The sequence below is a fragment of the Chlorocebus sabaeus genome, chromosome 10, assembly GCF_047675955.1.
Source record: "Chlorocebus sabaeus isolate Y175 chromosome 10, mChlSab1.0.hap1, whole genome shotgun sequence".
In the NCBI taxonomy this organism is placed as follows: domain Eukaryota; kingdom Metazoa; phylum Chordata; class Mammalia; order Primates; family Cercopithecidae; genus Chlorocebus; species Chlorocebus sabaeus.
Genome location: NC_132913.1, coordinates 63,109,114 through 63,137,098, shown reverse-complemented (window position 1 = coordinate 63,137,098; position 27,985 = coordinate 63,109,114).

The following is a 27,985-nucleotide window of genomic DNA, read 5'->3' as shown; positions in this document are numbered from 1 at the left end:
TTGGTATAAAGGAGCAACACAGAGGATTGCATATCCTTGTGATGATGGCACTGATCTTTTCTTGACTGTGGTCACGTGACTACACATTTGATAAAACTGCTTTGAATTAAATACCCACACATGTACACAAATAAGTGCATGTATAACTGGTAAAATCTGAATAAGGTGGGTGGAGTGTATCAATGTCAGTGTTCTGGTTGTGAACTGGGTGAAGGGTACATGGGATCTTGTATTGTTTCCTAAAACTGTACATGAATCTACAATTATCTCAAAAAGCTTTTAAAAGTTACAAAAAAGTGCCTTTCCCATGCAGTCTAGGAGCAAATAACTCCTTGAATCAAGCCTGTGTTACTGAAAACAAGGACTGAGGCATCACCATTCCTTGTTTCTCTTGACTCTTGAAAAGATGCCTCCTGGTCCAAATATGTTCCCAACCATGCTGCAGAATGAGAGAAGTGCGTGCTGGGACTGTGCACTACTCGCAGGAGTCAGAACTTGGGTCTCTCGTTTGGTAGTTGTGAACTATCTGCCTCAGAAAGAACAGAGCCGCTGATTAAGATGCAGATTTCTAGGCCCCACACCAGACCTATCCAGAATAACTACATTGTTAATTTCTCCATGTTATTATTGTGCATAAGTTTGGAGTTCTCTGTAGGAGTAGCCTCAGGTGTGATCGTAAAAAGTGGCTATTTGTGGCTCAGGTATCTTTGCCTGACTTTTGATGTAAGAAAACATGATATTCCCTCATGCAGGCATCAATACTCTCAACTACTGACCCAGTCTTTAGTTCTCAAACTGAGGGTCTGGGTGATATGTTCCATTCTACATACAGCCTTTGGAGCCTACCTGGCCACTTTGCTTGAAATAGCTGGATTGAGATGGGCTAGTAGTGTGTCCAGAGTTTGTTCCTTCCGGTGGGTTCATGGTCTCGCTGACTTCAAGATTGAAGCCACGGGACCTTTGCAGCGAGTGTTACAGGCCTTAAAGATGACACGGACCCAAAAAGTGAGCAGTAGCAAGGTTTCTTGTGAAGAGTGAAAGAACAAAACTTCCACAGTGTGGAAGCGGACATGAGTGGGTTGCCGCTGCTGGCTGGGGTGACCAGCTTTTATTCCCTTATTGGCACCTCCCATGTTCTGTTTCTGTCATATCAGAGTACCCTTTTTTCAATCCTCCCTGCGATTGGCTACTTTTAGGATCCTGCTGATTGGTGCATTTTACAATCCTCTTGCTAGCTACAGAGCACTGATTGGTGCATTTTACAATCCTCTTACTCAGCCTAGGAAGTTCAGCTGGCTTCACCTCTCAGTAACAAAAATAACAAACAAGCAAAATTATTAGAAATCTTACATTTCTATGTAACTGTTTGTTTTCAAAGTGCTTTCAAAACTAAAGACACAAATATACTATTCATTGGCTCCTCTCTACAAATCTTCGAGACAAGTATGAATAACTCCCATTTACAAAAGTGTAAAGTGAGGCTCAGATAGATGAACTGATTTGCTCATGCTTCTGAATGCAGAAGGTGGTGGAGCCAGCTTTTGAATCCAAGGGTTTTTTTTACCAGCCCATCCTCCATTTTTCCTCTCCCACTTCCACCGAACTCTTTCTGCCCTTTTTTTCTCCCTTGCTTCCTTAAATTTTTACTTGCTCTTTCCATTAATCAGTGTCAACTAAGTGGCTTCTTTTGGCTGTTCTGTCCTAGCCTTTGCAGAAATAGGTACATTTGCCACCATGAAACACAAATAATTTACCACTTTGCTAACCTAAATGCTGGCAAGCCCTTACCAGCTGGGTGTACTCACTTGTCAGTGTCTTTACGGAGAAATGTGGTGGAAACTCTGAAAAACGTTTTGCTTAATTAGGCTGTTTTGTGAACATTTCTTTCATTCTATGAATCTTCCTAACTCTTAATTTTCTAAAGCTAAAAATAACTTCACCAATAATCATGCCACATGGATGTGGGGCATGCTTTTTCTTTTCTTTTTTCCCCTCCAAGGACACATGTAACCACCCACAGAAAGAGGGCTGAGATCTCTGCTGTTTGGCAGAATGGTAAGGGAAGATGCTTGTATAATTTGAAGGCTCAAACATATTTAACTGAAATAATGTGAGACTGACTGTTTATCCAGCAGAGAGTTCTTTTCCATTTCTTTAGTTAATTTGATTCATGCAAATAGCTTATTCTCCAAAATCCATCCAGCACTAAATGTGAAATAATTGTCTGAACTACAGAATCATCCAGATAACTATTTAATAAGCTCTTTCCTTCTAGAGCTTACACATATGCAGGAGGAAAAAAGTTTTTCCCTTATGTTATTCATATAACTTTAAAAAGTCTTTGCAATGCTTTATCATCCACCCATATTTGGTCACCCACGGAGCTTTGGGCGTAGAGACTTAGCTACACAGAACACAGAGGTAGTAGATTTGTTCTGCTTTCAAAGAGATTCACAGCAATATTATATTTTTGTATGTATTCATTCTTCAAACCTACTGTTTTCTTCTTCCCCAGTAGTGGGCAAGAGGGTATTTCTTAGTTTCCCTTATTTAAGTGTCTGATCAGGAGGTCCCACCAGCCTGCCAGTAAATGCGAACAGTCTTGGCCAGCCAGCTGCCTGCTGAAGTCATTTAGCTGCTGTGTGCCTGGACCCAGAGCTCAGAACAGGAGTTGGGCAACAACTGAGTCTAAAAATAAGCTGGCAGTCACATTCCAAGTGCCAGGCTATGGCTGAGTCACCCCTTGCAGCATTTCAGCAGGAGGACAGCTGGGCATGTGTGACTGCATTTTGTACCTGCCAGCCTCTATGGGGAGTTCTTTTCTCCATGCCATGCTTCTCATACAAGTCATGGTGCACAGGGAAAACAGTGTTGGAATACTGGGGTTGGTTTGGTGAAGTTCTAGCCTGAGATAATGTATCAGTCCTTTTGTGGGGGGTGGGGGAAGGAAGGTCAGTCTTTTCTTAGATTATCTTAATAGACATATTCCATGAAAGCTTCCAGGGCTAATTGTGGTGAAAATGTGCCAGGTAGACCCCGTTCATGCCAACCATAATTAATAGTGTTATAGTCTTTAAGGCCATAATGCTCATCAGTTATTAATTAGCAATTCATTTTGTTGAATAAATAATATTTATGATTGATGATAGAACTTGTAATTGGGCACTAGAAATGGCCCCCCTGGGACTGACTTACCAGCAAGTACTAACCATGACACGGTAATGACAAACACAGAGGATTATGCAGGAAAATCCAAGTTAAACAATTGTAACACAGCCAAGGTATTCCTTCTCAACAGGAGAAAAATCTGTCCTGATGTGTATTCTGGGCTCGAGTGTATTAATTGTTTCTGGCCACACAGTGTTTGGGTTTTCCATTTCCTCCTAAGTTTGTAATCAGCCACCCTATTTTTTTTTTTCCAAAAAGCAAATTGTTCTTTGCAAGACAATTCTATTGACTTCAAATTACTCTTGCGATAGGTCCTTTCAAAGTATCGTCATGACATGTACGCACAGACTTGAGAGAAGAAAGTGCTTTTCCGAAAAAGTAATGATTGAAATTTTTATTTTAAATGATTCCTTAGATTGAATTCACTTTAGATTAACAGATTTTCCTGCCCAATTGATTTTCTGGCATCCATGCAGTGATCCAGCAGAGATAAAATGGGGGTTCATTTAGTCCACGGCTCCAAGGAAAAGTGAGAGCCTGGCAAAGAGAGCCAGCAAAGCTTCTTTCTCGCCTGCTTGGTTGGAGCAGGACAACTGGAGCCGGTCAGCTGCTGACCAGATGCTGCCTTCAATTAATATTCCAACCCTCAAAGACATTTATCGCTTACTCTCGAAAGCAGAGCAGCTGAGTAATAAAGGGAACCACTAAAGCCATTTTTTTTTCAAGAGCATTTATAATGGCTAAATTGCTCGAAATAAATTAGCATGAAAAATAAACATAGTTTGTACAGTATCTGTAAAACAAATTCCTAATCTTGGGAAAATAGAGCGACAAAGTGGGGGCTTGCATTTAACAAGCACATGCAATATGCTTCATTAAGACAGCTTTGGAAAAAAAACAATTTTAAAAGGGTTAATAAACTCCAAGATATCATTGCCAGTTAAACAGGTCCTGCACCATTTTAAGGGAAGTAAGAGGCTACAAAGGAGACAGTTAAAAAGAAACCAAGAGACTGTGTTGTAATGCTAACAGGCAATTAACAAACTCATGGGTGTTAATTATCTTCATACTGTATCATGTTCAATTAGCTTAGTCTCTGCAACAAAGGCAACGATGAACAATTGCTTTGATAGGCATACAGTACTTCATTTGTAGTTAATCGGTTTAAGCCCTGCAGTTGCTAGGTTACCTTGGTCTCCAGAGGTAAAAAGCTGTACAGATGCACTATGTTTAAATGACTACAGAGAACTGTTTAAACTCAAACCATGTATAACTCTTTATTGATTTTTCACAGAAGATCTCAGCTCTGATGATAAGGTTTTGATATATTTTCCTGCTACAACCAGTTCCTTAGAGTATTGCAGAAAAAAATCTGTCAATATGCTTCTATTATGATCTCTTGATCTGTGCCTATAAAAACCTTTAGCCGCAACCCTTATTATAAATAATGGAAGAAGCAATATCTGATTTTTTTTTCACACTGTACTACATGAAGTTTTTTTTCTCCATTGCCTTTGGATCCAAATTACAGGGCTTCTTTCGGTACTGGTGCTCTAAAATAATAAAGAAGAATTTCTAGCTCTAATTAATTTGATTGACTCTCAGCAGGATGGGATCAGCTGTAGCATCATGAACTTTAACAATAACTACCAACTGATGGGCAGTTCACATCAATAAGACCATCACTAGCCTCTCTCTCACCTGTCACCAGGCGGGGAGTGAGCAATAACCAGACCCCCACAGATGCTCCCCGCTTAGCGCTTTCTGCCCTATTAGCAATTTATAATGGTGATCAAGAAACAGTCAGCGGCAAATCAAGACAACTGTCTGGCTGCCTGTTTAATTGGCCTTGTTTGCTTTTTGATAAATGGCTCGTGACTACTGTAGGCCCCTGTATTTTGACTTTTAATAGGCCACAGTGATTAGACTACCAACAGATACTAGGTCAAAACTGAGGAAAGGTGCAAAAAATGTTAATTAATATCAATAATAGGCAATTATTAGTTAGACAGAAGGACCTACTAGCTGCGTGCTCTAATGGCTCAGAGCTAACTGGAAGAGAAGTGCTGCCAAATTAGCATAACTGTATGCAGACTGCATGGTGGAGCCTAGCAAACATCTGTTATGTTAGTAATTCAAATAGAATTCCTGCCTTTCGAGTGATACTCGCAGAGTCAGCAATCCCTCTTGGCCATTTCAAGGCACTAACAATACCCTAGTGACTGGTGTCTTTCCAAATGGGCTGTGTTTGAGGCTAAGAATTAAATTGCATCTTTGCTTTTGGGTTGTGCTGTTGAGGAGCTTAAGGGGGTCGCTGTCCTCTGGTCAGGAGAGGGTGGAGGAGAAGGGTTTTGCATGAAGCCATACTGACCTTAGAGAGAAATGCAATGTGAGCCCAGCTGACTCAGGGAGGGACACAAGCTTTCTATGTTTGCGGTTTCATAATTAGCACCGAGAACATGGCTATGCCTAACATGTCACACAAAATGCTATATATAATTCTCATAGCGGGATTCTTTGTTAGTCATTCCTTCAAGTGTGTGTTTGTGCATGTGTGTATACGGGTGTGTGTGCACACACTCACATACACACTGATAAAGGGCTGACAGTGTGTTTTGAAACATAAAATGAGTTAAAGTGAAGTAGCACTTAAGACAATGAAATGATGGGTATTGTAAACACTATTCCCCATTCTTGTTATCAACATTAAGGTCACCTTGGGCAAAAATTTAAATTCTCGTCAAAGGATGTTAGAATTGAAAGGGACTTAGAGATCCTTAAGTCCTAATGGAGATACGGAGATCCAGGGAGGTCAAGAGACTTGTTTAGGGCCAACGACCTGATTCTGGGGATGGCTAGAAGGAGACACAGATTTCCAGACTTCCTACCCAGTGCCCTTCACCTGACCTTGCTGCCTCCTGAAGAAGCTATGAGTTTCTGTCCATGATTTAGTGTCTGGTAGATATTTCCAAAAGGCACTTTTGAAATGTAAACGAGGAATGTGTGTAGAAAGTGCTCCCACCAAAAATGCATGACATTTATGAAATAGCATGTACCCAAACATACTTTATATTTAGAATTTTTAAAAACTGGGTTATAAAATTGTAAAATCCACAACTGTCTCTTGAGATATTTCACATTTTAATGTGAGACAGAGTTTTTTTTTTTTTTTTTTTTTTTTTTTGAGAAGGGTGTATTATAATTATGTTATCCTTTATTTCATTTCGAGCTCGTTTTCTTATACATCTGGCTTGGACCAAACAGGGGAAAGATCTGTGTGTGGTGCCCTTTTCCTTCCCTACCAGAGGACTGACATTTAAGACCCATTTGACTAAACATTTTCAAGATCTCTAAAACACAAAAGGTGTGTGGGTGTGTGTGCGCATGTGTAGGCGGAAAGAATCTGTTTCTTGAAGGATTGAGTTCAATTTTGGTTATAACAAACTGGAATTTTCTTCCCCCTTTTCCCCCACCCTCCGACCCCCACCCTCACCCCTCAACACTAAGGAAATCTCTCTAGCCGCATCATTTTGTTAACAGCACTTAACTATTAGCCTTTTCAGTACCACAGTGCCAAAGAAAATGGGATTACTTTTTCATCTTTATTCCTGCTTAAATAAAAAATCATCTGCTTTTGAGTCTATGAAGAAACTATTATGTAAGCTTAAAAATAAGTTTTAGATAATTCATTGCTGAGAATAAAGTCTTTTAAAATGATGGAGATATGATACTTTAGTTTTTTGTTTTTTACTATTTCACTCAAATATTTGTTGAGCACTAAGCCAAATGTAAAATAATCATAAAGATAATAAGAATAGTACAATTATGAATTATTTACCTCCTAATATGTGGATCTCTTTACTAAACATTTTATATGTGTCAACCGTTCAATTCTTGTAACAACACAATGACATATAGCTGCTTTAAATCTCCATTTTACAAATAAAAAACTGAGGCTTAGCAAGCTCAATGAAGTATAAAGAAGCGCAGTTTCTATTTAACTTAAGTTTAAATGTTTTACTCTTGGTATAATATAAATTGTTTTCCTTTTTTGAGAATTTTAAGAGTTTTCCCAATTCCTCTGTATTAAAAATATAAAGTTTGAGAAGCAACAAGCAAAATGGTTTACTTCATAATGTCTTTTTTGGGTATGTTACCTTTTTCAAATACAGCATGCATTATATATAAAGGTTACTGTAACATTTTAAATATTGATGTTTCTAGAGTGAGAGGAAATTATATTTATTTTCTCTTAATAATTAAAGTTTTGGTTATTTTATTTCTGCAAGCTCACTGCATTGCAGTGTATTTCTACTTAAGCTGTTTTCCACTGAATCTAAGATGTTATTGATTACCAGAAGGACCATTATTTTATTTACCACAATTAAGAAAAAGATGCTGCCAATTAAACTATGACAGAATGTTTTCTAATTTTAAATGATGACTTAGAATTTTTATTTTATAGTTCTTGAAACAGCTTTTCTAGACTGATTTCTAGACTGATTTAGATAATCCACAGGTTTAAAAAGAAAAAAACCAATGTAACTCCTATGTATTCCTAAATCCAACTCTTATGATTCAACTCAGAGCTGTCTAGAACCATGTTTTTCTACACAGTATATTCTTCTGGGCCGTCAAGAGCATTGATAATACAACATTTCTTTAAAAAGTGCTCCGATGTTATCTCTGGGATTTTCTTCCTTGTCAATGAGATCCATTCTGCAAGTTTTGATGCTGGTGTGTTTTTTGTTCTCACATGAGCAGACCATGACAACTCTGCCAGGACTTTCTGCTGGTTGATGGTGATAGTAAAGCACATCTGGATTGCAGAGATGTTAAAATGTGCAAAAAAACCCAAAAATGTACAACTGAGAATCTATGAAATGTGTTAGTACACTCATCAGTTATCTGTCATTATCCAAATACCTGTAGGCTCATATAATTTTCAGAGAAGTAAACCCAGTGATTAATTCCAGCTTATTAAGATGACATGGAGCTGGGCACAGTGGTTCACGCCTGTAATCCCAGCACTTTGGGAGGCTGAGGCATGTGGATAACTTGAGGTCAGGAGTTCGAGACCAGCCTGGCCAACATGGCGAAACACAAACTACTAAAAATACAAAAAATGTAGCCAGGCATTATGGTACACACCTGTAATCCCAGTTACTCAGGAGACTGAGACTGGAGAATCGTTTGAATGTGGGAGGCGGAGGTTATAGTGAGCCAAGATTGTGCCATTGCACTCCAGCCTGGGCAACAGAGCCAGACTCCGTCTCAAAAAAAAAAAAAGAAAATGACATGTGGTCACAAATGTCGTTCTCATAACAGTGTTCACAGACAAGCTCTCAGTGGTGCGTTCACGAAACAGTGAATATAGTGAAAAACCCTGAACATTCTCTCCTCTCTACATAGTGGGATAAGAAACTAGTAAATAGAACCTTCAGGGTTTCTTTTGTGTACTTGTTATTAAGATTGATTTATGCAGTTTTTAAGAGCCAAATTCCACATGTGGTGAATTATGCCTTTAGGCATAATGAGAATGATGGCTTCCCTGGTGATATGCCTTTAGGCTTATCAAGAGCACCCCCATTGCCTGTGAGTGGAAGAAGTTTTTTCTCTAGTTTGTTGGAGCCAGGACCACCTGCAAAAATATCCTTAAGAATTCTGGAAAGCTGAAGCCTTGCATTAAGTGGGTACCAGAGCATCTGTCTGCAAGGGAGAAGGCCCTAATTCTGATTGGCCCCTGTGACTTTTGTTAATGTGCTGGAATGGGTAGGACCAGAAGAATTCCAGAAGAATTTTCTGCCTTATATTCTGCCTATGGCCAGTCTTAGACCACTATATTGTATGTTTTTTCCTTTGCAAATGTTAGTCCTTGGATAGATATTAACATTTATTGAGCCCACTTCTGTTCATGCCAGAAGTATCCATCACTATAAATAATTAGCTATTAGGTTGGTGCAAAAGTAATTGCGGTTTTTGCCATTACTTTGATTTAACTGCAATTACTTATACACCAGTCTAATAGTAATCTGTCTCATGGGAAGTAACATATTAGTCAAGAGCCAGAATTTGCCCTCACGAAGTCCTGGGTTTGAATCTCAGCTCTGCCGCTTTTTATTGGTGCGATCCTGGGCTCCAGTTTTCTCATCAGTAAGACGGGAACCATGATATCTACTCCACACCTATCCATAGGTATTTGAGAAAATGCATGTGATACACTTTGTCAAATGCCTGGTTGTAGTAATTACGTACACAATAGGATTCTGCTCCACACCTGTTCATAGGTATTTGAGAAAATGCATGTGATACACTTTGTCAAATGCCTGGTTGTAGTAATTACGTACACAATTGGTGGTATTCATTGTCATTATCATACTTTTATTAATAGGCCCTGTCACACTGTGGGGACACCTAGCCCATCAGAGATCATTGCTTCTCCAGATTTATCTTCTACAAAAGGGTAACATTGTCAGAAAACATTCCTTTTTTAAAAATTTTTACTTTAAGTTCTGGGATACATGTGTAGAACATGCAGGTTTACATAGGTATACATATGCCATGGTGGTTTGCTGCACCCATCAACCCATCATCTAGGTTTTAAGCCCCACATGCATTAGGTATTTGTCCTAATTCTATCCTTCCTCTTATCCCCCATTCCCCGGAAGGTCCTGGTGTGTGATGTTCCCCTCCCTGTGTCCATGTGTTCTCACTGTTCAACTCCCGCTTATGAGTGAGAATATGCAATGTTTGGTTTTTTCTTCCTGTGTTAGTTTGCTGAGAATGATCACTTCCAACTTCATCCATGCTCCTGCAAAGGACATGAACTCATTCTTTTTTATGGCTGCATAGTATTCCATGGTGTATATGGGCCACATTTTCTTTATGCAGTCTGTCATTGATGGGCGTTTGGGTTGGTTCCAAGTCTTTGCTGTTGTGAATGGTGCTACAATAAACATATGTGTGCATGTGTCTTTATAGTAGAATGATTTATAATCTTTTAGGTATATACCCAGTAATGGGATTGCTGAGTCAAATGGTATTTCTGGTTCTAGATCCTTAAGGAATCACCACACTGTCTTCCACAGTGGTTGAGCTAATTTACACTCCCACCAACAGTATAAAAGCGTTCCTATTTTTCCACAGCCTTGCCAGATTCTGTTGCTGTCAGGAAACATTTCTAACTGATCAGAGGTCATCCATTGCCTTCTCCATTCCCTCCCTTGTTTGGAGCTCTGCTTTCCAAATAAACACCTCTTTTCTGTCCTAGATTTACGTTGCATTCATTCCTGATGTTCTGATTAGTTATGTGTTGATCTATTGTCGATTTATTGTTACAGGTGTGTCCTTTTGAACATAGCGTGGTCAGATGAGCAGCAGATTGGAAGTTGGTCAGCTTAGATCCTAGTCCCAGCCCTGTCACTAACTAGCCATGTGACTTCCCTCATCAATAAAATTCTTGCTCTCTGTGCTACCTTATGAGGATCTTGTGAGTTTCATCATCTATGACAGCCACCATTTAGTGAGCACCTTTAATCCTTGTGATGCTCTTGCAAAGTAGTTACTATTCTCCCCATTTTAGAAATGGAGAAACAAACTAGAGGTTAACGGCCTTAACTGTTCTCACTGCCTGTGTGATTTGGAGCAACTGCATTAACTCTACTAAGTCTCAGCCTCCTTGTTTGGAAATTAGAGGAGATAATGGCTCTGCCTTGTAAGTTTGTGAGGATTAAAGCACATGATGTGTGTAGGGCCTTGGACAGTCACACATAGGAGGGCATTCCAGAATGTTTGTTGATATGACTTGTCAAGAGTCACATAACTGGAGAGGGCCAGACCTAGATTTCAGTCCAAGTCTGTCTAGCTCTTTGAGCATATGGGAGCAAGCACTTGTTAACACAAGTGCAAAGTGGTCTGTGAAGGTCCCTGTGCCCGGCATAATCCTGGGAGAGGGAGAAGCCTCATTTTCCTTCTCATTCTTGGGATATTCCTCTTTCTGCTCTTTCCCTCTAGACTGTTATCTGCTGTCCTATACCCCACTGGGAGCACAAAGGGAAGACCATAAGAACTGGAGCAAATTTTTTCTTCCTTAAGGGCTACAGGCATGTCTTTTAAAAAAAATGTGGTAAAATACACGTAACAGAAAACTTACTATTGGTGACATTTTGCAAATTCCTAATGTTTCACAACCATTACTACTATCTAGTTTCAGACCATTTTCATTACCCCCAAGGGAAATTCCTTACCTAATGAGCAGTCACCCCCAGATCCTTGCCCACCCCCATTCCCTGGCAGCCACTAATGTGCTTTCTGTTTCTATGGACTTGTCTATTCCAAATACTTCATATACATGGAATCATACAATAAGTGGTTTTTGTGTCTGACTTCTTTCACTTAGCATAACAAAGCTTGTCTGCATCTCTTTCCCCACCCGCTCCAGGCAGACTGTGAGGAAAGATTTCCCACTGTTTATTTTTGGCAAATCCTCTTGCCTGCTGACTCTCACCACCATGGTGGCCGATTAGCTTCATTATGAAAAATCTGGCTATTGCTCTGGAACCTTCCTAAAATGGTCTGTCAGTCTACCAAACATGGCAGAATCTGCTTGTGATAGAAAGACTCTTCAGTCTCAACAATTTGTGGTCTTCGCTTCTGCAGATTGATTCTCCCTTCCAGCAGCAGCTAGCTCTTCCTTTCAGAATATGAGATTCAAGATGGCACGTGTAAGGCAGAGTTTTTAACCCTGCCTCCCTCATGATCTATGTAGGAGTCCTGGCAAGCCCACATACCACCTAATAATCTTATGTGGAAATGAAGAACTTAGATGCATCGACTGTGCGGGGTCCTGGAGAAGGAAGACAATAATTCACAGGTCTTTCCAAGTCTAAAATGCTACCTAATGAGATGGATATTTTTCCAATAAGGAACAATGGATGCCAAATTGCCCCCTATAAAAATGTACACACAATTAAGAGTTCGGGGAGTTTACACAGATAGAGTGGGTCAGTGATTGGAACTAAAAGTCTGGTTCCTTTGATATTTGTATTTCTCTTTACAAATGATTGCATTGGTATTTTGGTTATGTTACATAAAACCAATAACAATAACGATGAAATATACCAAAAAGCAAGAGGAGTTTAAGTTGTGGGTTGTGGCAGAGGCAGGAGAATCTGAGCCATCTCCAGTCTTAAAAATCTGTGAGTCTGAGTCCTCTTTGAACTTCTTGGGGCTTTGTGGAAGATGAGAGAGGAGACCCCACATGACAGGAGGCAGGGCAGGGCAACTTGTCATCTCCTTACCCATCTTGGCTTATGCATATTTTGCATAGTGATTTCTGTTTGGAAATTGATTTACAGCAATTGCAGGTGGCCGAGAGAGCTTGTTTCAAGGCAGGATTTGAAGGGGAAAAGAAAGGACCTTGTCCGAAGCTTTCTCCAAGGCAGGTCATGCTGAGTGAAGGTTCCTTGTTGGAAAAGAAAGGAATTCCCCACGGGGTCCTGTCGTCTCACTCCAGCTGACGGTTCTATCGCAGGTATGGTGCCTCCATGGCTGTCAGTCATTTGAGGGGAACCTCTGACCCCCAAGACCTCCCTGGGTTATTAAGGGGGACGGCATACATGTGTCAGGCTGGTGATGGTGTATGTGACACAGAAACTGTCACAGAGCAAAGATGGGGGAAGCTGAGCACCTGCTTCCCCAAAGCAGCCACCAAGTCATGCCTGATGTTAGTGCTCCATTAGAGGGCGTACTGCCTGAGCATCATATGTGGTGTGGTATGGGGTGTGTGTGTGTGTGTGTGTGTGTGTGTGTGTGTGTGAGAGAGAGATAGAGAGATATATATATATAGAGAGAGAGAGAGAGAGAGAGAGAGAGTGAGTATGAGGGGCCAAGAGAGAATATCTTAATGGGATTTCTATTCTTTCTTGTTTATTTCACACACACAATTCTGAATTAACACCTCCATTCATGTACTTGATGTTGCCACTGAATAACTATATAGAAAGATTTGATGTCTGGAACTCCAGTCACTTATTTCTGCTGACCGTAAAACCATAGCAGTTGGTGAGCTGTTCATTAGCTAGCACTAAAGATGCCCAGATAACACCCCCACAGGATTGTTGCTCATCTATACTTTGTAAACATACTTCTACATGTGGGTGCACACATGTATTAATCTCATTTGTTTCCTAAATATGAAACTGCATTTGGAATAAATCCATGAGGAATATAGGCCTAACAACACATTTAAATAGTCACCAATTGGTACCGATAGCTCTGTAATAATTTGTTCTCATTTCAGTTTCCCAAACTGAAGAGCTCTTCCTCAGTCCTTTCTTATCTAGAATCCATAAGTTCAAGAGATTCAGAGAATTTTCTGCTAGTGCTGTGATCTTTGCCAGCTGTAGTTTAGTCTACAATTTGATCTCTTCTGGAGTGTAAGTACTTGTGAATGGGTTTTGAAGGCCAGAATAATAAATAATGCTTAGGAATCTTTTATAACAGGCCTGGAATAGATTTCTAAGGCAGGCTGAGGTAGATTTTCAACATGTGTATAAGGTACATATGTTCTGTTCTGGCAGAAACCAGAACAGTTCTGGTGGAATAGTTTCTTTGTTCATTCAATAAATAATTAGATATGCAAAATATGTAATATTTAAACATGGTTACCCTAATGGGATAGTCTTTAACCAAAGGGATGGATATTTTATTTTATTTATTTATTTTTTAACATAGAACGCACGGATGATAAAAGTTTATTTTATTTATCTGCTAGAGGAATCCCAAGAGGCAAAAAAGTACTACTAATGTTGGACAAAACAGATAATTGACATTATCAATTTTTAGTAAGGTTCTAAGTTTTTTGTTTTTTTACAATCTGACTGCATTAAGACACACATACTCTCCAATGTAAAAAAACACACTATTGTATATTGAACTAAAGACCTCACTATTGGAACATTAGCCATGATTATTTTAATATTCTCCCAACTTTGCAATTTTGAGAATATACTGGCATTATGCAAGAAAAAGGAAGAGGAAAAGGAGGAAGAAGAGAGAAAGGAGGAGAAGGAGAGGGTGGTAAACAGAAGCCTAGTTAAGAATTCCTTGCCCCGTAGTGAACAAGGACCAAACACAGACAATGGATGGAACAGATACTAATTCACATAACAGAGAGTGGGCAGCCATACCAATGAACTGATGCAGACTCTGCATAGAATTCCTCTGCTATGACTCAGTTCTTATTTTCTCCTCTTTGTATGTAGTTTAAATTTCATCATGATGAATAGTACCTTGGATCTTTTTTTTTTGTTCTGAATGTTAAGTGTTTGACTTTGTTTATAATATAACATTTTAGTATCCAGAAGATAACCAATGCTCTAATGATAAAGATCTTTTGATACAAAGTGTTTTAACTTCTGCCAGTAAGTCCTACTTATTCAATTTTTCAGAAGGTATTTTATACATTTCTCAAACAACACATACATTATGTAAAATATAAGAATTAATGTACTTTCTCAAGGCCAGATTCAGTGACAAAATGCACTACCTGAATCTATAACACATTTACTCTTTGCTGCATATAAGTTGCATATAAGAAATATAGGCTAGGGGGCGGGGCAAGATGGCCGAATAGGAACAGCTCCAGTCTCCAACTCCCAGTGCGAGCGACACAGAAGACCGGTGATTTCTGCATTTTCAACTGAGGTACTGGGTTCATCTCACTAGGGAGTGCCGGACAATTGGTGCTGGTCAGCTGCTGCAGCCCGACCAGTGAGAGCTGAAGCAGGGCGAGGCATCGCCTCACCTGGGAAGCGCAAGGGGAAAGGGAATCCCTTTTCCTAGCCAGGGGAACTGAGACACATAACACCTGGAAAATCGGGTAACTCCCACCCCAATACTGCGCTTTAAGCAAACAGGCACACCAGGAGATTATATCCCACACCTGGCCAGGAGCGTCCCACGCCCACGGAGCCTCCCTCATTGCTAGCACAGCAGTCTGCGATCTAACCGCAAGTCAGCAGCGAGGCTGGGGGAGGGGCACCCGCCATTGCTGAGGCTTAAGTAGGTAAACAAAGCCGCTGGGAAGCTCGAACTGAGTGGAGCTCACAGCAGCTCAAGGAAACCTGCCTGTCTCTGTAGACTCCACCTCTGGGGACAGGGCACAGCTAAACAACAACAAAAGCAGCAGAAACCTCTGCAGACGTAAACGACTCTGTCTGACAGCTTTGAAGAGAGCAGTGGATCTCCCAACACGGAGGTTGAGATCTGAGAAGGGAGAGACTGCCTGCTCAAGTGGGTCCCTGACCCCTGAGTAGCCTAACTGGGAGACATCCCCCAGTAGGGGCAGTCTGACACCCCACACCTCACAGGGTGGAGTACACCCCTGAGAGGAAGCTTCCAAAGCAAGAATCAGACAGGTACACTTGCTGTTCAGCAATATTCTATCTTCTGCAGCCTCCGCTGCTGATACCCAGGCAAACAGGGTCTGGAGTGGACCTCAAGCAATCTCCAACAGACCTACAGCTGAGGGTCCTGACTATTAGAAGGAAAACTATCAAACAGGAAGGACACCTACACCAAAACCCCATCAGTATGTCACCATCATCAAAGACCAGAGGCAGATAAAACCACAAAGATGGGGAAAAAGCAGGGCAGAAAAGCGGGAAATTCAAAAAATAAGAGAGCATCTCCCCCGGCAAAGGAGCACAGTTCATTGCCAGCAATGGATCAAAGCTGGACGGAGAATGACTTTGACGAGATGAGAGAAGAAGGCTTCAGTCCATCAAACTTCTCAGAGCTAAAGGAGGAATTACGTACCCAGCGCAAAGAAACTAAAAATCTAGAAAAAAAAGTGGAAGAATTGATAGCTAGAGTAATTAATGCAGAGAAGGTCATAAACGAAATGAAAGAGATGAAAACCATGACATGAGAAATACGTGACAAATGCACAAGCTTCAGTAACCGACTCGATCAACTGGAATAAAGAGTATCAGCGATTGAGGATCAAATGAATGAAATGAAGTGAGAAGAGAAACCTAAAGAAAAAAGAAGAAAAAGAAATGAACAAAGCCTGCAAGAAGTATGGGATTATGTAAAAAGACCAAATCTACGTCTGACTGGGGTGCCTGAAAGTGAGGGGGAAAATGGAACCAAGTTGGAAAACACTCTTCAGGATATCATCCAGGAGAACTTCCCCAACCAAGTAGGGCAGGCCGACATTCAAATCCAGGAAATACAGAGAACACCACAGAGGTACTCCTTGAGAAGAGCAACTCCAAGACACATAATTGCCAGATTCACCAAAGTTGAAATGAAGGAAAAAATCTTAAGGGCAGCCAGAGGGAAAGGTCGGGTTACCCACAAAGGGAAGCCCATCAGACTAACAGCAGATCTCTCGGCAGAAACTCTACAAGCAAGAAGAGAGTGGGGGCCAATATGCAACATTCTTAAAGAAAAGAATTTTAAACCCAGAATTTCATATCCAACCAAACTAAGTTTCATAAGTGAAGGAGAAATAAAATCCTTTACAGATAAGCAAATGCTTAGAGATTTTGTCACCACTAGGCCTGCCTTACAAGAGACCCTGAAGGAAGCACTAAACATGGAAAGGAACAACCGGTACCAGCCATTGCAAAAACATGCCAAAATGTAAAGACCATCGAGGCTAGGAAGAAACTGCATCAACTAATGAACAAAATAACCAGTTAATATCATAATGGCAGGATCAAGTTCACACATAACAATATTAACCTTAAATGTAAATGGACTAAATGCTCCAATTAAAAGACACAGACTGGCAAACTGGATAAAGAGTCAAGACCCATCAGTCTGCTGTATTCAGGAGACCCATCTCACATGCAGAGACATACGTAGGCTCAAAATAAAGGGATGGAGGAAGATTTACCAAGCAAATGGAGAACAGAAAAAAGCAGGGGTTGCAATACTAGTCTCTGATAAAACAGACTTTAAACCATCAAAGATCAAAAGAGACAAAGAAGGCCATTACATAATGGTAAAGGGACCAATTCAACAGGAAGAGCTAACTATCCTAAATATATATGCACCCAATACAGGAGCACCCAGGTTCATAAAGTAAGTCCTTAGAGACTTACAAAGAGACTTAGACTCCCATACAATAATAATGGGAGACTTCAACACTCCACTGTCAACATTAGACAGATCAACGAGACAGAAAGTTAACAAGGATATCCAGGAATTGAACTCATCTCTGCAGCAAGCAGACCTAATAGACATCTATAGAACTCTCCACCCCAAATCAACAGAATATACATTCTTCTCAGCACCACATCGTACTTATTCCAAAATTGACCACATAATTGGAAGTAAAGTACTCCTCAGCAAATGTACAAGAACAGAAATTATAACAAACTGTCTCTCAGACCACAGTGCAATCAAACTAGAACTCAGGACTAAGAAACTCAATCAAAACTGCTCAACTACATGGAAACTGAACAACCTGCTCCTGAATGACTACTGGGTACATAACGAAATGAAGGAAGAAATAAAGATGTGCTTTGAAACCAATGAGAACAAAGATACAACATACCAGAATCTCTGGGACACATTTAAAGCAGTGTGTAGAGGGAAATTTATAGCACTAAATGTCCACAAGAGAAAGCAGGAAAGATCTAAAATTGACACCCTAACATCACAATTAAAAGAACTAGAGAAGCAAGAGCAAACACATTCAAAAGCTAGCAGAAGGCAAAAAATAACTAAGATCAGAGCAGAACTGAAGGAGATAGAGACACAAAAAACCCTCCAAAAAATCAATGAATCCAGAAGTTGGTTTTTTGAAAAGATCAACAAAATTGACAGACTGCTAGCAAGACTACTAAAGAAGAAAAGAGAGAAGAATCAAATAGACGCAATAAAAAATGATAAAGGGGATATCACCACCGACCCCACAGAAATACAAACTACCATCAGAGAATACTATAAACACCTCTACGCAAATAAACTAGAAAATCTAGAAGAAATGGATAATTTCCTGGACACTTACACTCTTCCAAGACTAAACCAGGAAGAAGTTGAATCCCTGAATAGACCAATAGTAGGCTCTGAAATTGAGGCAATAATTAATAGCCTACCAACCAAAACAAGTCCAGGACCAGATGGATTCACAGCTGAATTCTACCAGAGGTACAAGGAGGAATTGGTACCATTCCTTCTGAAACTATTCCAATCAATAGAAAAAGAGGGAATCCTCCCTAACTCATTTTATGAGGCCAACATCATCCTGATACCAAAGCCTGGCAGAGACACAACAAAAAAAGAGAATTTTAGACCAATATCCCTGATGAACATCGATGCAGAAATCCTCAATAAAATACTGGCAAACCGGATTCAGCAGCACATCAAAAAGCTTATCCACCATGATCAAGTGGGCTTCATCCCTGGGATGCAAGGCTGGTTCAACATTCGCAAATCAATAAACATAATCCAGCATATAAACAGAACCAAAGACAAGAACCACATGACTATCTCAATAGATGCAGAAAAGGCTTTTGACAAAATTCAACAGCCCTTCATGCTAAAAACGCTCAATAAATTCGGTATTGATGGAACGTACCTCAAAATAATAAGAGCTATTTATGACAAACCCACAGCCAATATCATACTGAATGGGCAAAAACTGGAAAAAATTCCCTTTGAAAACTGGCACAAGACAGGGATGCCCTCTCTCACCACTCCTATTCAACATAGTGTTGGAAGTTCTGGCTAGGGCAATCAGGCAAGAGAAAGAAATCAAGGGGATTCAGTTAGGAAAAGAAGAAGTCAAATTGTCCCTGTTTGCAGACGACATGATTGTATATTTAGAAAACCCCATTGTCTCAGCCCAAAATCTCCTTAAGCTGATAAGCAACTTCAGCAAAGTCTCAGGATACAAAATTAATGTGCAAAAATCACAAGCATTCTTATACACCAGTAACAGACAAACAGAGAGCCAAATCATGAATGAACTTCCATTCACAATTGCTTCAAAGAGAATAAAATACCTAGGAATCCAACTTACAAGGGATGTAAAGGACCTCTTCAAGGAGAACTACAAATCACTGCTCAGTGAAATAAAAGAGGACACAAACAAATGGAAGAACATACCATGCTCATGGATAGGAAGAATCAATATCATGAAAATGGCCATACTGCCCAAGGTTATTTATAGATTCAATGCCATCCCCATCAAGCTACCAATGAGTTTCTTCACAGAATTGGAAAAAACTGCTTTAAAGTTCATATGGAACCAAAAAAGAGCCCGCATCTCCAAGACAATCCTAAGTCAAAAGAGTAAAGCTGGAGGCATCACACTACCTGACTTCAAACTATACTACAAGGCTACAGTAACCAAAACAGCATGGTACTGGTACCAAAACAGAGATATAGACCAATGGAACAGAACAGAGTCTTCAGAAATCATACCACACATCTACAGCCATCTGATCTTTGACAAACCTGAGAGAAACAAGAAATGGGGAAAGGATTCCCTATTTAATAAATGGTGCTGGGAAAATTGACTAGCCATAAGTAGAAAGCTGAAACTGGATCCTTTCCTTACTCCTTATACGAAAATTAATTCAAGATGGATTAGAGACTTAAATGTTAGACCTAATACCATAAAATTCCTAGAGGAAAACCTAGGTAGTACCATTCAGGACATAGGCATGGGCAAAGACTTCATGTCTAAAACACCAAAAGCAACAGCAGCAAAAGCCAAAATTGACAAATGGGATCTCATTAAACTAAAGAGCTTCTGCACAGCAAAAGAAACTACCATCAGAGTGAACAGGCAACCTACAGAATGGGAGAAAATTTTTGCAATCTACTCATGTGACAGAGGGCTAATATCCAGAACCTACAAAGAACTCAAACAAATTTACAAGAAAAAAACAAACAACCCCATCAAAAAGTGGGCAAAGGATATGAACAGACATTTCTCAAAAGAAGACATTCATACAGCCAACAGACACATGAAAAAATGCTCATCATCACTGGCCATCAGAGAAATGCAAATCAAAACCACAATGAGATACCATCTCACACCAGTTAGAATGGCAATCACTAAAAAGTCAGGAAACAACAGGTGCTGGAGAGGATGTGGAGAAATAGGAACACTTTTACACTGTTGGTGGGATTGTAAACTAGTTCAACCATTATAGAAAACAGTATGGCGATTCCTCAAGGATCTAGAACTAGATATACCATGTGACCCAGCCATCCCATTACTGGGTATATACCCAAAGGATTATAAATCATGCTGCTATAAAGACACATGCACACATATGTTTATTGCGGCACTATTCACAATAGCAAAGACTTGGAATCAACCCAAATGTCCATCAGTGACAGATTGGATTAAGAAAATGTGGAACATATACACCATGGAATACTATGCAGCCATAAAAAAGGATGAGTTTGTGTCCTTTGTAGGGACATGGATGCAGCTGGAAACCATCATTCTTAGCAAACTATCACAAGAACAGAAAACCAAACACCGCATGTTCTCACTCATAGGTGGGAACTGAACAATGAGATCACTTGGACTCGGGAAGGGGAACATCACACACCGGGGCCTATCATGGGGAGGGGGGAGGGGGGAGGGATTGCATTGGGAGTTATACCTGATGTAAATGACAAGTTGATGGGTGCTGACGAGTTGATGGGTGCAGCACACCAACATGGCACAAGTATACATATGTAACAAACCTGCATGTTATGCACAAGTACCCTAGAACTTAAAGTATGATAATAATAAAAAATAAAAAATAATTAAAGAAAAGAAATATAGGCTTTATTGTTTTGTGATTCATGCAGTAAATGTTCATGAAAATCAAACAACTAGATGTTCTTCAGCTAACAAAATTAACCATCCCAGTCACAAAAGACCTAACAAAAATGAAACCACTTATTGTTACATCAAAACCATGCTGGACTGAGTTAGTCCTGGAAGAGGTGGTTGTCAGGGCCATAAGGAAAGCACTGGCAGCTGCAAATTTTCCTCTTCATGTGTGACTGAGAGTATTCTCTTCTTAATGGCGTTACCCCATACTACAGGCTTTTGCTAAAGAGGCATTTCAGTCTTCAAATGGAGATAATCAACCTTTCATCAAAAAAGCAGATAAATGCCTCTCTTGAGTTTCTTATCCTGAAAACACCTTGCTGTAGGTCCTTAAGGCAAATGCCAGGAGTCAAAGAAACTGTAGAACAGCCTCAAAATGTAAACAATAAAATGTAAATTTTAAAACAATAAAACGTAAACAATAAAATCGTTGACCAAGCAGTTATATCCCTGGATGAAAACTCTTCATAAGAAGACCTAACTGGACAGGACCAACTTCTTGCCTTTGAAGGTAATGTGAATTTTATATCCTAGAAGCACTGTACCTTTTTTTCTATTGTGGTGACTTCTGGAGTAGATAAAACTTCATGATGTTGCTTAAAAAAATAGATAGCATGGAGAAGCTACTCAAATACCAAGCAGTTTTCAGGTTTGTTTGTTCTACTCTCACATTTTTCTTTTGTAGTTGGCATATGGAAAACCATGTTGGAATATTTTAAGGGCATGCTATCATATATATTAACAAGCTTATTTATATACTAAGACCTCTGTAAAGTGTGCTCAGCTCGATGTCACATTCCAGAATAGCCACTGTTGGTTTCTTTTTCAAAATCGTCCATGTTTACAAGCTTCACAAATATCCCTGAAGTCTTCTCAATATGCTTGGAAATGATAAAATTCATGGCAATATCATCATAGTTTTGAGTATCTTCTATTAAAGCATGGACAACTGTGGGTTGCCTCTGAAAAAGTTTGAGGTATTTGCTATTGAAGAATGAGCCTCCAGTCAGTACCATAGAGTACTGGTCACCATTTCGAGATCCTTGTGCTTGCATTTCAAAACTTCCACATTGGATGTTTTAAACCTCATGGATGATGTGTGGATTTGGACCACATTAAACTTACTGACATAATGTGTCAAAAGAGGAAGATGGGATCCCTCAGGGGTTCTGGGAAGTAATACGCTTTCTTCTTAGCAGGTCCTGGATACAGAGAGGATCTTTTTTGGGAAGTTTTAGATTTACACACTTTGAGAAAATAGAGTTTAAGAAATATCGGTTTTGATCAGGCGCAGTGGCTCACACCTGTAATCCCAGCACTTTGGTCGAGGTGGGCGAGGCAGGTGGATCACTGGAGGTCAGGAGTTCGAGACCAGCCTGGCCAATGTGGTGAAACCTGTCTCTACTAAAAATACAAAAATTAGCTGGGCATGGTGGCGCACGCCTGCATTCCCAAATACTTGGGAGGCTGAGGCATGAGAATCGCTTCAACACCTGGGAGGTGGAGGTTGCAGTGAGCCTAGATTTTGCCACTGCACTCCAGCCTAGGCGACAGAGTGAGACTCTGTCTCAAAAAAAAAAAAAAAAAAAAAAAATATGAGTTTCATTTTGAGATCTGTTCCAGGCCTAATTATACTCAAGGACTGAGACATAATATTTATCCTGAAAACATACACTAGGAGTGTGATTCTTCAAAAACCTTGAGTGTTTTCTGAGCTAAATTCCTTATTAATATGATGTGCCATTTTAATTTCTAATGCTTATGATAATGTTTATTGGGGAACTTCCTATTTTCTTTCTTTCTTTCTCTCTCTTTCTCTCTCCTTCATTTCCTCCTTCCCTCCCTCCCTTCTTTCCTCCTTCCCTCCCTTCCTTCTTTCCTCCCTCCCTCCCTTCCTTCCTTCAATTCTTTCCTTTATTTTTTGAGATGCAGTCTGGCTCTGTTGCCCAGGCTGTATGGAGTGCAGTGGCATGTATCAGAGAATTTCTGATTAACCTTTGCTAAAAGAAAATGTATACTCAGGTTAAATTAGGAATATATCATCCAGTAATACTAACTAAAATTAAGTTTATTCCTGAAAGCTTCTAACCATCAATGGCTAGCTTGGGGATGGCTCAATATATTAGATATATTAATCCATTAAGTGGAAGAATTATTTCTGTTTGTCCCCTGATGCATCTGATTTTTTTTTTTTTTTTTTTTTTTTTTTTTTTTTTTTTTTTTTGAGACGGAGTCTCGCTCTGTCGCCCAGCTGGAGTGCAGTGGCACGATCTCGGCTCACTGCAAGCTCCACCTGTCGGGTTCCACACCATTCTCCTGCCTCAGCCTCCTGAGTAGCTGGGACTACAGGTGCCTGCCATCACGCTGGCCAATTTTTGTATTTTTAGTAGAGATGGGGGATGCATCTGATTTTGAGACCCCTGCTACTGAACATCTGTATCAGTGAGGGTTTGATCAGGGAAGTGGACCCACTTGACATGGGATAAGGGATTTATTTTAGGGATTAAACTGTGAAAACTGGTGAAGAAAAAAGCAATTTATCCAATGAAGATAAATTCCTAGGTGGGAATATGTAGGCCAATTTATTTTTATGTGTTTTTTTCAATATTACTTATGAAGAAAAATATATATGACTTATTGAAGCTTTTTGGTTATTTGAAGAAATGAAGGTTTAGTTTTCCTGTTAATTTGTTAACCTTTTTTGTTTATTTCCTATTTACTTTTAACCATTTGCAAGAAATTTGTAACATTTTCATGTACCTGTTACAGATTAAACACCTGACAGTAATCTCCACAACATATTTATTAATTGCCCTTTGCTTATGATATGGTTTGGCTTTGTGTCCCCACCCAAATCTTATATTATATCTCCCATAATTCCCATGTGTTGTGGGAGGGACCCAGTGGGAGATAATTGAATCATAGGGGCAGGTCTTTCCTGTGCTGTTCTCATGATAGTGAATAAGTCTTATAAGACCTGTTGGTTTTATAAGGAGTTTCTCCACACAAGCTCTCTCTTTGACTGCTGCCATCCATGTAAGACATGACTTGCTCCCACTTGCCTTCTGCCATGATTGTGAGGCCTCCCCAGCTATGTGGAACTACAAGTCCATTAAACCTTTTTTTCTTCCCAGTCTTGGGTATGTCTTTGTCAGCAGCATGAAAATGGACTAATACAGTTTATATCTCTGTTATTAATGTTAATGATTTCATTAATTGGGAATTTATTTCTTATTTCTTAATCAGGATGTGCTATACAAAGTAAAGGTCATTTTTATGTTTAAAATGAAAAACTTGTGAAATCTAGACATAATATTTATATACAAAAACCATAATTTACTCTGTCAAAAGCATAATCTTTTCTTGAACAATGAAATAATATTAATAGAACCAAAAGATGTGTTATGATAATGCTATTATTTTCCCTACTATGAATCTCATCTTAGATTTTTTTTTAAACTGGGTCACCAGGACTGCCTGATGTAATTCACTAAAATATATTAGACATTTACTTCATGCAAGGCACTGCATTGAGAGCTGGTCATGGTAGTGAAATGTAACAGCTAAGATATATCCATACATTCTTGGCTATCATTAAAAAGACAAAAAAATAACATATGTTAGTGAGGATGTGAAGAAAGGGGAACTCGTATTTACTGTTAGTGTGAATGTAAATTAGTACAGCCACCATGGAAAACAGCATGAAGATTTTTAAAAAACCTAAAAATAGAACTATCATACAATCCAGCAATCCCACTACTGGGTATTTATTCAAAGGAAAAAAAAATCAGTACACCAAAGGGATACCTGCATTGCATGTTTATTGCAGCAGTATTCACAACAGCAAAGATATGGAATCAGCCTACGTGTCCATCAACAGACAAATGGGTAAAGAAAATGTGGCATATATACACAATGAAATACCATTTGTCCATAAAAAAGAAGAAAATCATGTCATTTGTTGCAACATAGATGGAACTGAAGGTGAACATGTTCAGTGAAATAAACCAGGCACAAAAAGACAAATAGGCATGTTCTCACTCACGTGTGGGAACTATAAAAGTTGATCTCATGGAGGAAGTGAGTAGAATGATAGATACCAGAAGCTGGGAAGGGGGTGTGGTTATTGCAGGTGTATGTGCAGGGATGAAGAGAGGTTGATTAATGTGTACAAACATACAGTTAGATAGAAGGAATAAGTTCTAATGTTCAATGGAAGAGCAGTGTGACTATAGTTCACAACAATGTATTGTATATTTCAAAATATCTGGAAGAGAGAAATTGAAATGCTCCCAACACTAGAAATGATAAGTACTAGGTGGTGGATACCTTAAATATCCTGACTTGATCATTACACATTGTATGCATGTCACAAAATATCACATGTACCCCATAAATATGTACAAATATTATGTATCAATAAAAACTCAAACAAAAGAAGAGATACCCTTACATTCTCTAAGCTATCTTTGATTTTTCTTCTGTTATTAGGTTAGATTTGTTTAGATGAAGTGCAACAAAGACTTATTCATTCTGCATGCTATGATAATTGACCTGCCCAAACTATATCAATAGATGTAGTGATTTTGTACTGTCATTTAGCTAAGGTGGAACTATGTTTCCCAGAATTCCCTTCTGTATATGGTTCTGGGTCAAGGTTGGCCACAAGGGAAACTTACTCCAGATCTGGGAGGCAGAAGTGAAGTAGCAGACATTAGCTCTGAAAATCTGCATAGGACTCCAGGCTCCCTTCTGGCCCTAGGCTCCCTGACAATATCACTGATCTATTATATATACTGACTCACCTGGCTTGCAAAAGGCTGAGCTCACAGCTCCTGCAGCTGCTGCTAGACCTCTTCCTTCAGCTTCCGTGAGTCTTGGGTGAGGCACATGTGCAGCATCATGTTGAAGGGAAACAGCTTCTTTTCCAAGTCTCTTGCATCAGGTTAGAGATGATGAGAGACAAATGGAGGCTCTGGTTTGTCCTCACAGGTTCTAATTTGTCTTTTTCTTTGTTGCTTTCTGTCCAGGTTTCTTCCCAACTGTTGCCCTACTCACCTATAGCAGTTGGTTTCAGGCTTACCACTAGATTTCCATAAGCTTCTTCCCCAGCTACCTCCGTTGCATAGTAAGTCCTGATTCCAGATCACTTATAGTGGTCCTGCTTCCTTGCTTACATGGTCATTGATACTGACACTCTGTATTGGGGTGTAAAAATGGAATGTACCGGGGCCACGTAAAGTAACATAAATAAATACAGCAGGCCTAATGTAAGAAAAATCATGCAGCTTTCTCAGTCTTTTTTTTCCCACTTTTGATAGAGATATAGAATCAAAGAAATGAGCATATTGATAAATGACAGTGGACTCCTGACTGGGTATCAGGGGGATCATAGGAAGAGATAGGGACTGCCAAACTGGAAAGGGTGAACTTACATCAACAGGGTAGCCCCAACTCAGCTCCAGCTTATGTTACCATGTTTCAACAGAAGCCCCAAATGGGGTGTTTGTGTGACTTCTGTTGAATTTTAATGTGCTGACGTACTTATGTGTGCATACACACACACACACACACACACACACACACACACAAATGCAACCATAAAGGCAATCCATGAGCCAAATACACACGCCCTCTACTCTGACTGGGGCAGACTGTTAGCCAAGGTCCTTGGATGAGGACAGATGGGTAAACAAACAAACAAACAAGAGGAATACTGGGGAGGAGAATGACCAAGGGAGATAGGAAGGACCCCCAGTGTTCTTGTGGGTGGACACTAAGGATGGCTAGAAAATTCCATTGAAAAATAATTCCTTTGCTCTGTGTGTGTGTGTGTGTGTGTGTGTGAAAGAGAGAGAGAGACAGAGAGAAACTATGTAATAAGAACTACAGCTTTCACAGTAATTTGCATTGTACACAGGGATTTCACATATGCTATTTCATTTATTCTCATTTACTATCTTATCTACTATTTTGGATGTGAGTGGGATCAAAGATGAATCACTTCTGGTTCCTGCCCTCAAGGGTTGCAATCCATGGAGGAGATTGATATGTTTAAATCCAACTATAAAACAAGAATGAATGTGATTAAATGTCATGGGGCTGGAAGAATTTTGACAAATAAACATGGGGAATGGAAAGGGTACCGGGTGATACAAAAAGTTCGAGCAGAGGCCCCCAGGAGAATTTGAAGTCAGCAGCAAAAGCTACTATAAAGAGCAAATCAGTAGCAAAGTTTTGCTAACACAATTAAAATTCATCTGTGAACTCCTGAAACTGGAAGGAGTCTACAACTACCCTTAATGTGGTCAAAATGTTGATCAATCAATGACTTGCATTCAAGCAGCCTCAGTTTGAGGGGAAAGGAAGTCAAGGAACACTGTTGTCTCTTGTAGGCAAAGGGGCACTGCATTGAGTGTGGAATTCAACATCCAGAAATGACAGCCAGATTTGTCTAGAGGGAGGAAAAAGTGCTCTTAGGTTTGATGATGTCCCATGAAAGGTCAGACCACAGACAGAAGGGTGGAACCAAGGGCTGTCAATTGCCAGAAAAGACAGCAAACCTATTTAAAAGGTTTGTAATAGATCATTAAATGGACTCTATTTATGTAACCCAGAAAATTTAAGTCAAATCTTACTGTGTCTCCCTTCTGCTTAAAACTCTTTACGCTGTATTACAGTTCAGCCTCCTTTTTGGCATGACATAGTCAAGGCCGCTTATGACCTGACCCTGGCTTCCTTCTCTCCTGGTGTATATCCTCTGCCTGCATCCCCTATTCTCCCCAGCTATGGTAGGCTGAGTTTTTTGGCCATGAAGCACTACTTGCAGTTGTGCTAATATTTCACACTCTGTACCTTTGCATATTCTGTTGCTTTTCCTCAGAATGTGAATTCCTCTTTTGATCACTCTTAAAATTCTGTCAGAAGTTTTTGGTGGCTCCCAACTCCCCAGTAAAA